At 38.2% G+C, this 14037-nt stretch overlaps 1 long non-coding RNA gene across 2 annotated transcripts; it reads right to left on the reverse strand.

Annotated features, from left to right (window-relative positions):
- Positions 1-7218: 7218 nt before the first annotated feature.
- On the reverse strand, positions 7219-10803 carry LOC138819728 (uncharacterized). Of its 2 annotated transcripts, none has more exons than XR_011369588.1 (3): positions 10665-10803; positions 9259-9351; positions 7219-7345 (listed from the first exon to the last, which is right to left on the reverse strand). It is a non-coding gene; the product is annotated as an uncharacterized lncRNA (long non-coding RNA). The 2 variants fall into 2 exon arrangements; XR_011369587.1 differs by having other exon boundaries at positions 9259-9363.
- Between the last annotated feature and the right edge of the window lie 3234 nt (positions 10804-14037).

The raw sequence follows: 14037 nt of genomic DNA on the forward strand, positions 1-14037 counted from the left end.
CATCTATATTTAAAAATTTGTCTCTGAAGGGTGCTTGGTTTGTGAATACATACCTCTTGATTTTGATATCTTCATTTATCATATAAATAGTTGTTTTAATAATTTAATTATTTTAAATAAATTAACCAAGAATTATTTTAATTATTAAGAGTTCATATAATTTCAGTTTCCATTATTAAAAAGAAATTCATATAACACACTCTAAATAAGACTGGTGAGCATCACAACAAATCAGCTATTGGCATTTTACTACTCAAACCACATGGATATCTTTCATAAAGCAAACAGAGCAGATATCGTTCTAGCAACAGCAATTTTGTTCCAATGAAAGCAAGAAGTGTCAGTAGTCAGTTTACCACCTTATTTAATAAAGCTTCTGTATTCTTGCTTTTCATGTCTTTAAGGAGTAGATGTGATTACTCTGTTTGTTCTGAAGGATCTTAATGTGTCACATTTGCTCTCTGAATGTATTACTTGCCTCACAAGCTCTGTTGATATTCCTACTCATGTTTATGTTTACAGCACTTCTTTTCTAGGGTAAGTGGTATGCTGTAGTCAGCAACTTTTGAGAACATAAATATTAAGACGTAGAAAGAATTCTTGATGAAACAAGTCATATTTGAAAATTGATGTTAGTAGTGAGAATCAAGGTCTACCTTTCCCACACACACACAAATGTGATAGCTCTTTCCATTGCAATTTTAAAGACAGAAAACATCCCAGACAGAAAATCATATATGCAGGCAGCCAATATAAAGCTTAAGTTTGCTGCACAGTTTGCCAGTGAAAGTTGAATAGACAATGTTCAACTCCAATGTTATGTTCTAGGCCTACCAACAGCTATTGCAGGAAGACGGATTGTAGGCATGTTCCCCTTCTGAGAGTAGGAGACGGGAGCTGCGGTGTTTGGTTCTGAGAGTTTGATGCTCTCAAATCATCCATGCGAGAGTAGTGGGGATGTAAGAGGAAAAGCCTCCCAACTTTGTAACTGTACCCTTTGATCTGAGTGGATCTCTGCTGTAGTGCCTGTACGATCATCCTTGGACTCTCAAAAGACTGGATTCACAGATATTAATCTTGTATGGAAGGCAAACTGTCCCTTCAAACAGGCAATGTCTTCTTGTTATCCTAAAGCAAACAGCCCAAACCTCAGGATTCCACCTTTGTTCCTGTCTGTTGTACTAATAAAAATGTATAACTTCTCCAGAATTCCTCCAGAGACAAAGATGGAGCTGATGGTCAACTGAAGCCATACCTGAGACCTGGGACTGTTTTAACTCTACATAACTTCTGTACTGCATTCCACTAATTCTCCCTAGTCAGCCAAAAACCAGTGTCTGTACTTTAAAGACTACTGAGGATGACCCTAAGTACTGTCCTCTGATGGCATGTCTGCCAGGTAATAAGTCTTCCTTTGTCCAGCACCATGCCTCTTTATTTAGGGCGAGTGGCTGGATCTAACTGGGAACTGTGGACCTTGGGCCTGGGGTCTAAAACCTGGTTTCAGGAATAGGATGGGTGTTGGCTAGAGAGGACTTGAGCCCGTTTTCACTTATTTCAGAAAAATAATTGAGTGTATTCATACCCTGGGTGTTGCATAGTATCCCATGTGTTAATGTGGTACACTAAGATAAAAACACATCTATGAAAACAGCCCCTGAAACACAGATAGTCAAGCACTACTGTGCGAAGGAAATTATCTTATTTTAAGAGGAAAAGACTAGGATCCATCTTAAAGTGCCATTTTAACTATACAAACAGTTTGGCATCTAATACTATCAAGGGCATAAAACAGACTATATGAAAACCTAGGCACAATTTCAAGAGTTAGTGGCTCAGAATCATAAGGTTAATTAATTAAGATTGTTTTCTCTCGTAGTATTGAAAACATTTTCTTATATATTTTACACTATATATATATATACTATATACATGTGTGTGTATGTGTGTGTGTGTGTGTGTTTGTAAAGTCCACATTAGGAAAGTCTGACAGCCACAATGACTTATTGGTTGCAGACACAGTGAGGTGATGAATTATCTTTCCCTCCAGGTTATTTTTTTCCAAATATGTTAGAGAACAGAAACTGAATCGAGGTGATTATATCGGTGTCATGGGTGCTTATCGCGGTGGTGCTGCATGGGCAACTTCTAAATGTATAAAAGAAAAGGGAACAGTCCTGGCTAAAGATATTCACTTCGTATGGAAATGGATGCACTCAGGGCTAAACAGCAACAACTAAGTTTTCCTTCTCACATAAAAGAGACAGGAAATGAATACCAGAAACACATTCATTCAATCATCTTTTTTAGTATTTTAACTGCAATTCTTTACACACCCCAAACCGCAAATCACTTAGAGCATACTTTTCAATATTATCTAAAAATTCTTCTCATTAATAAAACTGGGAAGCCATCTGTACATAATGTGCAAGAAAAATTGAAATGGCAGAGCCATTTTGTTAGCGATTGAATTTTCAGAAATCTTAAATGGGCCTTGAAGCCTCCGGGTCTTTTCCTCGATGCATTCTTGTTCCCATAACTCATTTCTTTTCATAGTTCCAGCATATTAAATGTTGTGGATGTAAACTAGATTACACATTTTCTAACTGCACAGAATAATGGCTCTCTAGCTAGGAAAATAGAGCTTTTTAATAGATACAATGCTACATGAGGCGTGTTTGTCAAAATGTAATGACAAAAGTAGAAATCACTGAAAAGAGGCTGATCTCTGGGGAATTTATTGAAGTGGAATTGTCATACTGTAGCTGTAAACAGGCTAGGGGAGGCAATGATATTCAGAGTGTCTGAGAACTGATTAAAAATCATTCGTTTTCTGGAAAGTCAAAAAATAAAAAGGGGGAATGAATTTTACTAACAGTACAGAGCAGACAATTACTTTTGTTCTCAATGAAACCTTATAGTAGCTCCTACCTCTAATCCTACTAAAGTGTCTGCAATTGTTAAATGGGAATTCATTTTCAAGATTGAGAGAAGCCACATTTGAGAAGTGGACTTGGGAGATTATATTAGAAAGCCAGTGACTGTGGGTGGACTCTTTCCCAAGACCTGTAGAAGCCTTGAATGTAGTTAGCACAGAGCTCATAAAGGCAAAACCCAAATGTTTGGAGTGGGTGCCAAACCTAACAAAAGTGTTATACATAAGCAAAGCAAACCATTTAGGGGAATGATCAGGGGTGAGCAAACCAACCATCTAGTGGAACTGCAGGGCCAGAGTTCTCTGCAGCATCATCGTCCTGGGGCTAAACAAACATGCTGTGTCTGCAGTTCAAAGAATGGCCTATTTTACCTCTCAGGCTTTTCAGATCTCCCATCCAGACACCAGGAGGGCAGTGAGGACAAGATCTTGTTACTTAGACCCAGTTCTCTTCTTCCAAGATTTGGAGGATCACAGTTTGAAGCAAGCCTAAGAAGGAAAGATTGTGAGACCCCCATCTCCAGTTAACCAGCAAAATGCTGGATTAAAGGCAAAGATCAAGTGATTTAACACCAAATATAAGCAGGCAAGGCAAGCAAATATAAAGTCCTGAGTTCAGATCTTAATCCAAAACAACATTTTGGATTAAGAACGTCTAGAAATGTGTAACTAAAACAGTGCCGGTGACTCCAGCTACTCAGGAGACTGAGATCTGAGAATCATAGTTCAAAGCCAACTCCTGAAGGAAAGTCCATGAGATACTTATCTCCATTAACCAAAAATTAAAAAAAAAGAAAGCCAGAAGTGGAGCTGTGACTCAAGTGGGAAGGTGCTGGTCTTGAACACAAAAGCTCAAGGACAGCATCTAGGTGCCCAAGTAAAGCCCAGGACAATTAAAAAAAAAAAGAAAAGGAAAGAAATAGACAATGTTCTGGGTAAGCAATATTATTATATCAAAAATGTTCTTTATTTACTTATTTATTTTGTGGTACTGGAGTTTGGCTTGCTTTGTGGCTCAGGGGTGGAGCACCAGCCCACCAGCCTCCAGCCTTGATTCCTGCTGTGAAGTTTAGACAAAGAGTCTCACCAACTTGGTTTTGGCTCTCAGCATCCTTTGTGCTAGGGTGGTGATTGTGAGTCACCAGGACTGGAGTATGAAAAGTCTTTTCTAACCTGCATGTATGTATTTGCATAGACAACATACCGCAGAGGAGAACATGAACTTGACTGGACCTTTCATGATGAGCTCTGCTCTGCACATTCTGATTCTTGGACAGAAAACTCAGGAAGCACACACGCGGGGAACATGAACTACGGGGAGAAAAGGGCTCACAGACCTTGTGGCAGCGCGCGTGAGCACGCGCCCGGTGGCACCCTGGCTTTTGTTTGTGTGTGTTACAGCTCAGAACGTAACCAGGCACCAGGGAGGTTGCCAGTGGCTGACACATGGACCGAATTCAGTCATTTTCAACTTTTGTTTCATCTTCATGGACTTTGTTGAACTTTCTTTGAGCCCCGTGGTTTCTATGAGGTAACATTAAGTTCCTCCCTACTCCAGGTCCTGGAATAGACTTAATAGGGAAAGGGTGTATGCTAGGCATCTTCCCACATGAAACGTCGACCACCATTCCCCTGCCTCCCGTAGGAGCTCAGTGGCTTCCTCTTCACCCACTTCTGTCACGCCTGTCCTCCTCCATTCGCAGGAACTCATAATTACTAACTGTTCTCTACCGCAGGAGACTACAGAAAACCATACATCTTGTTCTTGTCTACCATAAATGCTAGCAAATGGCAGACAAGGCAGCGATGCTCTGGTCAGATTTTACTCATCTTTCTCTCAAACAGACCTGTTTTCTAATTGAAACCAATCTTGACCTGATTAGGTAAAAAATGAAAGATTTAATCCATTTATAAATGTTTAACACTTTTTTTTTTTGGTCTAAAGCGCTTTCAGAGATCTCTTCTTGATTTTGTTGCATGGTTTTTACCCCTCTGTCTGGTCACAGCTTTCTATAGCCCTACGGAGTCCGTTATACTAACTACTCAATTAAACCCTCCTGGGTCACACAGCTCTGGACGCTTTGTAATATTTATCTTTGCCTCATCATCGAAATGAAAAATACCTGTTGCAGAAAAAGATAACACTTCAATTATGCTATCATTACTATCATTTTCTTACAACCTGAAAGGCTAAGCCAACTCTACTATCTGTAAATATTTTCGGTATGTCTCTATTGCTTTAGATCATCACCATGGACAATATTGCTGGTGACAGCTTCCAGCTTATGCAGGAAGTTCCAAGGTAAGTCTGAAATGGCACCAAGGAAGCCAGGCCCTTATCGGCAGATTCTTCTGAGAGTCATAATTAACTGTTGGCTTGCATCTGTCTCTTGCATGGTAGTGTGTACCCGAAAAGGTCTGGGTGTTGACAGTTCCCTCTTGGGAGTTCCTTGCACACCAGATCTAAACGTTTGGGGTAGTTGTGTTAAGGACTCTTTGGTTCCAGTCATAGTTTGTCTCATATACACATGCTCTACCCAGTAGTTACCCACAGAGGAGAATGTCCAGAGAGCCCAGCTACTGAAGAGACAATGGCTTCTACACAATGTGTTTGCTGGCATTCCCATGCTCTGTCCGTCCCCACGTTAACTTTGCTTTCTTATTTATTGTATACCTAATCATAAAAGCTATCTCAAGGTTAGGAGCAATTGTTTTCAAAAACAAAAACTAAAAACTAGAAAGTGAGAAAGAAGATCCTAGGGACCTTTGGAAACAGGGACAAGCAGAAGGTGGTTTTACCTCACATCAGACTATAAAGGGTTATCTCAGTTCAAGGGCTTAAGCCACAATTTCCATCAGCCTAGCTGCTAACCAAGTCATAGGCAGATAAGCACCTTAGACAAGCAAATAACGATGAATAATTGTCATGAATATGGATTTGGAAGCATTTTAAAGCAGTGATGATATAAGATTTAGTGCCATGCTGATCACCACCAAGGCTAGAGATGAACTCCAAACTGTGGAAATTTCTACACCTGAGCAGAGTAAAAATAAATTGATGTTCCCATGATCATTTCCAGGGACAGTGATGCTACTGTAAATATAAATCAACTGAGCAAATAAGGTATCTTTGTTCAACATTGATCTTGTCACTTTAAAGATATGTTTAAAGTTAGAAAAAATGTAGGCTAGATGCTGGTGGCTCACACTTCTAATCCTAGCTACTCAGGAGGTTGAGGTCTGAGGATCATCATTCAAAGCCAGCCCAAGCAGGAAAGTCTGCTAGACTCTTATCTCTAATTAATTACTAGAAAACCAGAAGTGGAGCTGTGGCCCAAAGTGGTAGACCAGTAAGTAGCCTTGAGCAAAATAACTGAGGGCAACACCCAGGCCCTAAGTTCAAGCCTCACCTCCCCTACCAGTAGCTCACACTTGTAACCCAACTACTCAGGAGACAGATCTGAGGACTCAAGGCAAACAGGAAAGTGTGTGAGACTCTTACCACCAACTAACCACCAAAAAGCTAAAAAGGAAGCTGTGGTGGTAAAATACTAGCCTTGAGCACAAAAAAAATGAAGGGGTAGTACCCAGGCCCTGAATTAAAGACCAATAAGTGTGTATGTGTGTGTATGTATTACTTGTAAGCCATTATATGTATGACTGTACATATCATGTGTAACTTAAAAGATAGAATAGCATCTTTTTAAACTGGAAGTCTCATGAGGACTTTTGATTAGTTTTTTCTCCAATCAGAGAGTTAAACTTTTTGGGACCTTACGCTAATTATTCTTTGTTATTGGTTTTAATTTATCACATATGTATGGCCTAAATAATGGCTTTTCATATTTCTTTCTCTGTATCAAGTAATGCTTGACTTTTTTCTTCAAGTATTATATCTTTATGTAATGTGCTTATTAGGTTATGTAATGTCTTCTGATTTCCATGCAAATTGTTTATCCATTACTATTCTCATGGAAAATTGGGTTATTTCTAGCTTTGGGCTACAAGATGTGAATGTTCTGAGTGTTATTATAAAAACCTGTCTCACATCCAGAAGTTTCCTGGGCTGTGGGTTGTTAAGTCATAGTGTGTACTTTTTCATCTTTTCAAGCTAAGGCCAAATTGATGTCCAATATAACATTTTCAATTTGTATTCTGCTGCAACATATACTGGTCTAATATGTCTAAAAACCCAACAGGAGAATGGGAACTTCGTTAGCAATGTAATACAGTTTTATTTTTAAAATCATGCAATTCAGACTCAGATATAATTCATACTTCCCTGGAGTCACACAGCAAGATAGTCTCCCACTCGGACGTAGAAACTTGGAGTCAGCTCTGATCTTCCTTCGGCTGGTCTTTTCACTCCTGCCCTTGTGCTAACAGCCTCTTCACTCCGATGCTGGAGTTCTATGAAGCAGATGGGACCAGAAAAAAATCATTGGAGCCGGGGCTGGGAAGGTGGCTCAGTGGTAGAGTGCTTGCCTTGCATGCCTGAGGCCCTGGGTTCGATTCCTCAGCACCACATAAGCAAAAATAAAAAAGCCGGAAGTGGCACTGTGGCTCAAGTGGTAGAGCACTAGCCTTGAGCTGAAGAGCTGAGGGACAGTGCCCAGGCCCAGAATTCAGGCCCCATGACCAGACCCAAAAAAAAAAAATCATTGGAGCCTTAACCTGATTCCTGAAGAAATTGCTCTTTTCCTAAAACCAAGGATTCTTTATTGAGATGTATATAATTGTAGTATTTATTATTGTAATTTATGGAAATAGACAAAACAGGACAAGATGCCACTGAAAATTGAAATTACTCAATGCTGAAAATAGGTCAGAACATATTCACTGCTTGCTGGAGCTGGAATGAAAATGTTTCAAAACAAACAAAACCAGAAGAAAAAAGATAAATGTGATTAAATAGAGAATGTCTATTATTAGTTCTACTCTCAAGCTCATGGATTTGAGAAATATGTTTGAAACTATGTTCATAATATTAGAGTTATTACTTGAGAATAACAAGAGCCCATACAGCAAATTACCATTTTCCAACAAAGTAGCTTTTCTACAGTAGACTATCAGTTTTTTAAAGAAACTTTAAAAGCACATTTTTTTTTACTTCTACCATATGCATATTTGTGTGTGTATATGCCTGTGTGTGGAGATATATTTTTTCTTTAAATTCAGAGAACTATTTCATATGGATTTCAATTATAATTAAACTTGGCATGAAAATACATTTTAAATTCAGGTAGGCCTTAGGATAATAATTTTTTCAGTGGCCAATTTATTCCATTCTAGAAGAGGAGGGAGAGAGAGAAAGAGAGGGGAAACGGAAAGGGAGAGAAGGAGGGAGAGAAGGAAGTAGGTAGGGAGAGAGAGATACAGAATTTGGCTTCTAAGAAACCATGGAGAAAATTACAAATGTTAGAGCAACACATTCGGGAACAAAAATTACTAGGAAAGGAAATGGATGTGCTATTATTTTCTGAGACCTTAAGATTTTTGACCAAGTATTATTTCCCAAATTTTCTTACTACGAGAATATTCTGAGTGGCATGCTATTCTCCTTTCATCTGATCCCTGCAGACTTCACATGGTTTTTGTCATTACAGTTTGTAAAGGTGAGAGTATAGACAATTATCTGTGGAAGAGGCAATGTTCTGCAGGAGCAAGGCAAGGAAGCATTTGTGATTTAGAAACAAGCAAACATTGTGGCATAACATCTTGTTTTGTTTTGATGCTACCTATGTTTTAAGTATTTTTTTTCTGATACCAGGGTTTGAACTTAGGGTCTCATTCTTGTTTTGTTTGTTTGATGAGCTGGTATCCTACCACTTGCTGGTTATTTTGCAGATAGCGTCTAGCTGGCTTTTCTGCCCAAGTTGGCTTCAAACATTGATCCTCCAGATACCAGTTCTCTGAGTAGCTAGAATTACGGGTGTGAACCACTGGTATCCATCTATTTTAAGTATCTGTTCCACTTACTAACTTTAAGGGGGAAAAATGCTATCCTAGAAATGTCTCAATCTATCTGGCTTTTAATATATTTTTCTTGTAGCATGTTCTGTTTTTATCTTCATTACCACTTTGTGGTTCCAGTGAACCTACAGGGCAGTGCTGGATTGTTATCATCATCATTTCCCTAATTTATAGAATGTTTTATTACCTAGTGTATGTGCATCTCAAGATGTTGGACGCTGCCCTCCTCGTTAAGGCAGAAGCTCAGTGTGCAGCGGACACTGTCAAGTGTGCAAACATCTTAGAGATGCTCAGTGCCCCGCCTGCAAACTCGCTCCTTTCCACAGTGACCATGACCTCCTGTTACTCACAGCTCATGGCTCTTGTGTAATCCGCAGTACTTTCTTGGTAGAGTTGAAAGGGCACGTTTGTAATGTAAGCAGACACGCTGGGTATTTCACAATCTGTTTCACAATCTGTTTAGAGAGAGGCAAACTTTATTGCAACATGTTTTATACATGAGAAGATCTACAGATGTTACGTTTAATAAAATTCAAAACCCTGAGTCAACGATACTTGTGAGTCAACTACATTCAAAGTTTGCTTATTCTAGAAAACTCCTATGAAGTCCATCTTTCCAGTATTTGTCTTTAATAAAACCATAGGGTAACCAATTGATTCAGTGACCCACTTTTTTTACTCACATAAAGACATTATCATTTAAAAATTTAAATGATATCAACATTTTATTATCAAATTACTTTAATTTGAATAAACAGTTTTGAAATCTCAGAACAATGATGTCCTCCACACTGGCTTTTCTAGCTAGGACCCCGGGAAATTTTAGCTCTAATTGGATAAAGTTGCTTCACCATGTTTCTTCTTTGCAGCTGAAACCTATGAAGGTCCACCATAGACCATGGATTTAGTCTGAGACAATCACTAATGGATGACATTGTACGAAGTTTACTGCTTCTTCCCTGCTCTGCGTCCCTTTGTCTAATATCTATAAAAAGCTAGTAATTTATATTAAAACGAGCTAAGCTACAAACGCCCTTCAAAGCTTTGCCAGTAAAAAAAAAATGATTACCCTACTAGGACTATCATCGGTGGAAATGTAATATTCTCTTCAAAATTCAAAGCTATCTAAGTCTGCTCATTAACACATTAGCCAATTAAAATTAGAATTCTCATTCTAAATATCTGTGTGTGTGTGTGTGTGTGTGTGTGTGTGTGTGTGTGTGTGTGTGTGTATGCCAGATAAATTCTAGCATAGCTGGTTTCCAGGTTTATCTTTTCTCCTCTAAACGGCACTGATCAGAGATTTGGAATGTATTTTTATGGGCATTATGCCATTGAAATAAGGAAAAAGCTCAAAAAGATGCCAAGTAATTTGAGTGAATGGCCAGGGTATTTGTCTTTCCTGGAAAAAAAAGAAAAAGGCTTTTCTCAGTAGATAGAAGAGCTTGCTCATAGCCCGTTGGTAGTGATTTATGGCCACACACATTTAGTTAATCACAAAAGAGTGCTGGCCTCCAAGAAAATGCCTAAAATCTGTGATTAGATTATATTCTAGTAAAAATCAGCCCCTTGTGGCTCAGGACACACAGGGAATAAATCAACAGGTTTTCATTTACTCTTGCAGATAGACTACACTGGTCTTTTTTATGTAGCTTTAGCATATGCTATTTTTTACTTATATTAATTGTACAAGAATGAGGTTTATTAGGTGATATTCATCTATGTGCATAAGGTAGTTTATCTAGATTATATTCACCCGCTTTATCCTCTTTTGCTCCTTGCTCCTCCTCTCAGATGTTTCTTATTCTTCCATATGTCCTTTCAACCCAATTCACCATAAACAGAGGTAGGTTAAGATAGAGCTCTTCACTTCCGGAGTCCACCTTTTAAACCAAAGAACACAATAATCAAACAAATCAGTTTTGAAAATCAGAGAAATAACATGCTTACTCACAGAGAGAGAGAATTCTTAAACAATAGGTTGCCATGGTAATAACTCCACAGCTCTTCTTAATATATATATTTTTTATTGTACAGAGGGGTTACATGAGTAAGGTCATGAGTCCATTTCCTATGGAGCATTGTTACCCCCACAGCAATCCACAACTCTTTTTATCCTGGGAGAGGAGAAAGTCTCTTAAACTGATCTCTGAATGGTGACACCAGGTCAGAGATCCAGGATTCCAAAGGTTTTAATATTCAAGTCAATTAGGGAGAAGTGCTAAGCCTTTTACTTTACAATGATATTTACTTTCCTTCGGGTAAACCTATTGGTAATTATTTAGTTACAGGCATGCAAACACATTTTGAGGGGTCTGATGTGTTTAAATGGAATAGACTCTCCTCAGAGGAAATTCCTTTAACATGGCCAGGATTAGGATGTTTGATCTCCTTTCCTTCACTTACACAGTTCTAGCCTCTGTGACTCACGTGTAGATGGTTCTAAGGGCAACTCCAGCTATGTTCTGAGGAAGTATTGTTTTCTATTTATTCTAAGCAAAAGCTAGGTAAGATAATAATTTGTAAAACTGATACTCTATTGCAGCTTTATAGGCCATTTTATAAAATTCTGGTCCTTACATAACACTATGGAGTTTTTGAGGGGTGGACATCAAATTCCAGATGTCAGTAGCTCTTTAGTTAACTTTGATATTCGGCTAACAGTAGCATCCATTTTCTAGCTTAGAGGATTCTGTTCTAAAGTTTATTATAGATCTTTATATTCCCATTAAGTGCTCTTTTCTGTGTTAATGGCAAAACACCACAGGAGAATTTATGTAAACATTTCACAAGTGAACTCACAGGTGATGAAAATAGCAATAAATATGGAAACAATTAAATTTTAATCAACTGGTGTAAAAACAAAATGAGATATATCCATATAATGGAATAGAAATGAATCTGCAACATATTTTGAATGGTAAGGAAGCTTATCACTAAAGACTTTAAAAGGACAATTTTTTAAAGACCGATAGTAACCGGAGGGTTCCTGGTGCTCTGTGTGGACAGGGAGGGGCTGGCCAGGAGCACAAGCAAGCCTTTGGGGCTCAGAAAAGGGGATTTGATAAGTATGCAGATTTTCTTGTTTGTTAAATTAATTCAGTTACAAACTTCAAATATTTATATTTTGCATGCTAAATTATATTTCAGAAAGAAATTTAAAAAACATCATCTAAAATTTCCACAGATCTTGATTTCATGGATAGAATTAAAATATTATACTTTTCTGTGCACTAGGGACTACCTTTATATAAAAGATGGATATTTTAAATGGGAGAGCCTTCCATAACTTTTATTTGAATTTAGTTATGATATTTAATATCATTAGTATATATTTCATTGGTGGGGCTGGGAAGGTGGCTCAGTGGTAGAGCACTTGCCTTGCATGCTCGAGGCCCTGGGTTGGATTCCTCAGAACTACATAAGAAAAAAGCCGGAAGTGGTGCTGTGGCTCAGGTGGTAGAGCGCTAGCCTTGAGCTGAAGAGCTGAGGGACAGCACCCAGGCCCAGAGTTCAGGCCCCACGACTGGACCCCCCCCAAAAAAATAAATAAATATATTTTATTGGCATTTTTTTAAAATTTAAAACTCTCAAAGTCAGATGCCACAGGCTCATACTTGTAATTCTGGCTTCTCCAGAGGCTGAGATCAGAGGACAGTGGTTCTCACAAACCTAACCGGCACAGTCTGTGAGATATCGATATGTGCTCAAGCACCCCGAAGCCAGGCTGCACTTCAAAGTGGTAGAGGGCTAGCCTTGAACACAAAGTTCAAGGTCAGCATCCAGGCCCGAAGTTCCAGCCTCAGGACACACACACACACACACACACACACACACACACACACACACACACACACACACGCAGCCTAAAAGTTTATAAGCAATAATGTAGTAAAACAAAAAAAAGCTAATGAAATATTTTATGATTGTTATAAAATACTCCTATAAATATTCCTCTTCTGAAAATACTCCTATGATGATAAATGAGGTTATTTGCATAAACAGTTACATGACTAAAGTTACAGATTTAAATAGTTCTGGTTTATTTTTCTATCCCATTTATGTTAATTTTCTAATGTTTAGGTTGTGGATAAGTGTTTCAGATGTACTTTTAGATTAAATTCTATTAATTATTCAAACCCAGATCATATCAGCACAGGACAAAAATGATATTTATATAATAGATTATTATTCAACCCTCCCATATATTCTGTACTACTTTCAAAAGATGTGAGACTCAAGTTTTTTAAAACAAAGTGTAATTCATAGTGACTAGAATACATTATTTTAAAATTGAACAAATTAAACCTATTTTATTTTTTTTTATTTTTTATTTTTTTGGGGGTCCAGTCATGGGGCCTGAACTCTGGGCCTGGGCGCTGTCCCTCAGCTCTTCAGCTCAAGGCTAGCGCTCTATCACTTGAGCCACAGTGCCACTTCTGACTTTTTCCTTTTTGCTTATGTGGTGCTGAGGAATCGAACCCATGGCCTCATGCATGCAAGGCAAGCGCTCTACCACTGTGTCACCTTCCCAGCCCTTAAACCTATTTTAAATCCAGCACCATCTTCCTCTCTCGAATCTATGGTTAAGATCAAAGATGAGTTAATGGCTACAGACTTTGGCAAAGGAATAGTATCTCAGATTATTTTTGTTGTTGGTGGTAGGTTGTTGTTGTTTTTTTTAATCACAGAAAATGCTTTTTGGTGTCAAGACTACTTCATGGACAGAAAAATTCCCAGTGATATATGGAGGCAATTGTTCATATTATTTTCCTGGGATAAATACTTGGTGTTCAGATTATTTCTTAGTGCCGACATTTAATGAGCAGGGTATTTACAAAGCCAGTGCACGTGTAAGCCCTCACACGTGGATGAAGATTGTGATGACGTAGAGAGGTTTATGATAACACTGCGTTTCCTGGTAGGGCAATATTCTTTGAGGAACGATATGATTTGTGCAATTCTTTCTCAGGTACATGATGATGTAGGCCTTACATGAATATGCTTTTTCCTTCACTGGTTTGAAATGAGCAAACTTATAGACTATTCATAATTAATTTTTATATATGCAAAATTTGTACTTCTACAAGTTCAATAATTAAATCAAGATAGATTACAGTATGTTTACA

The sequence above is a fragment of the Dipodomys merriami genome, unplaced genomic scaffold (genome assembly GCF_024711535.1).
Source record: "Dipodomys merriami isolate MVZ:Mamm:240054 unplaced genomic scaffold, mDipMer1.0.p SCAF_81, whole genome shotgun sequence".
NCBI classification, from domain to species: Eukaryota; Metazoa; Chordata; class Mammalia; order Rodentia; family Heteromyidae; genus Dipodomys; species Dipodomys merriami.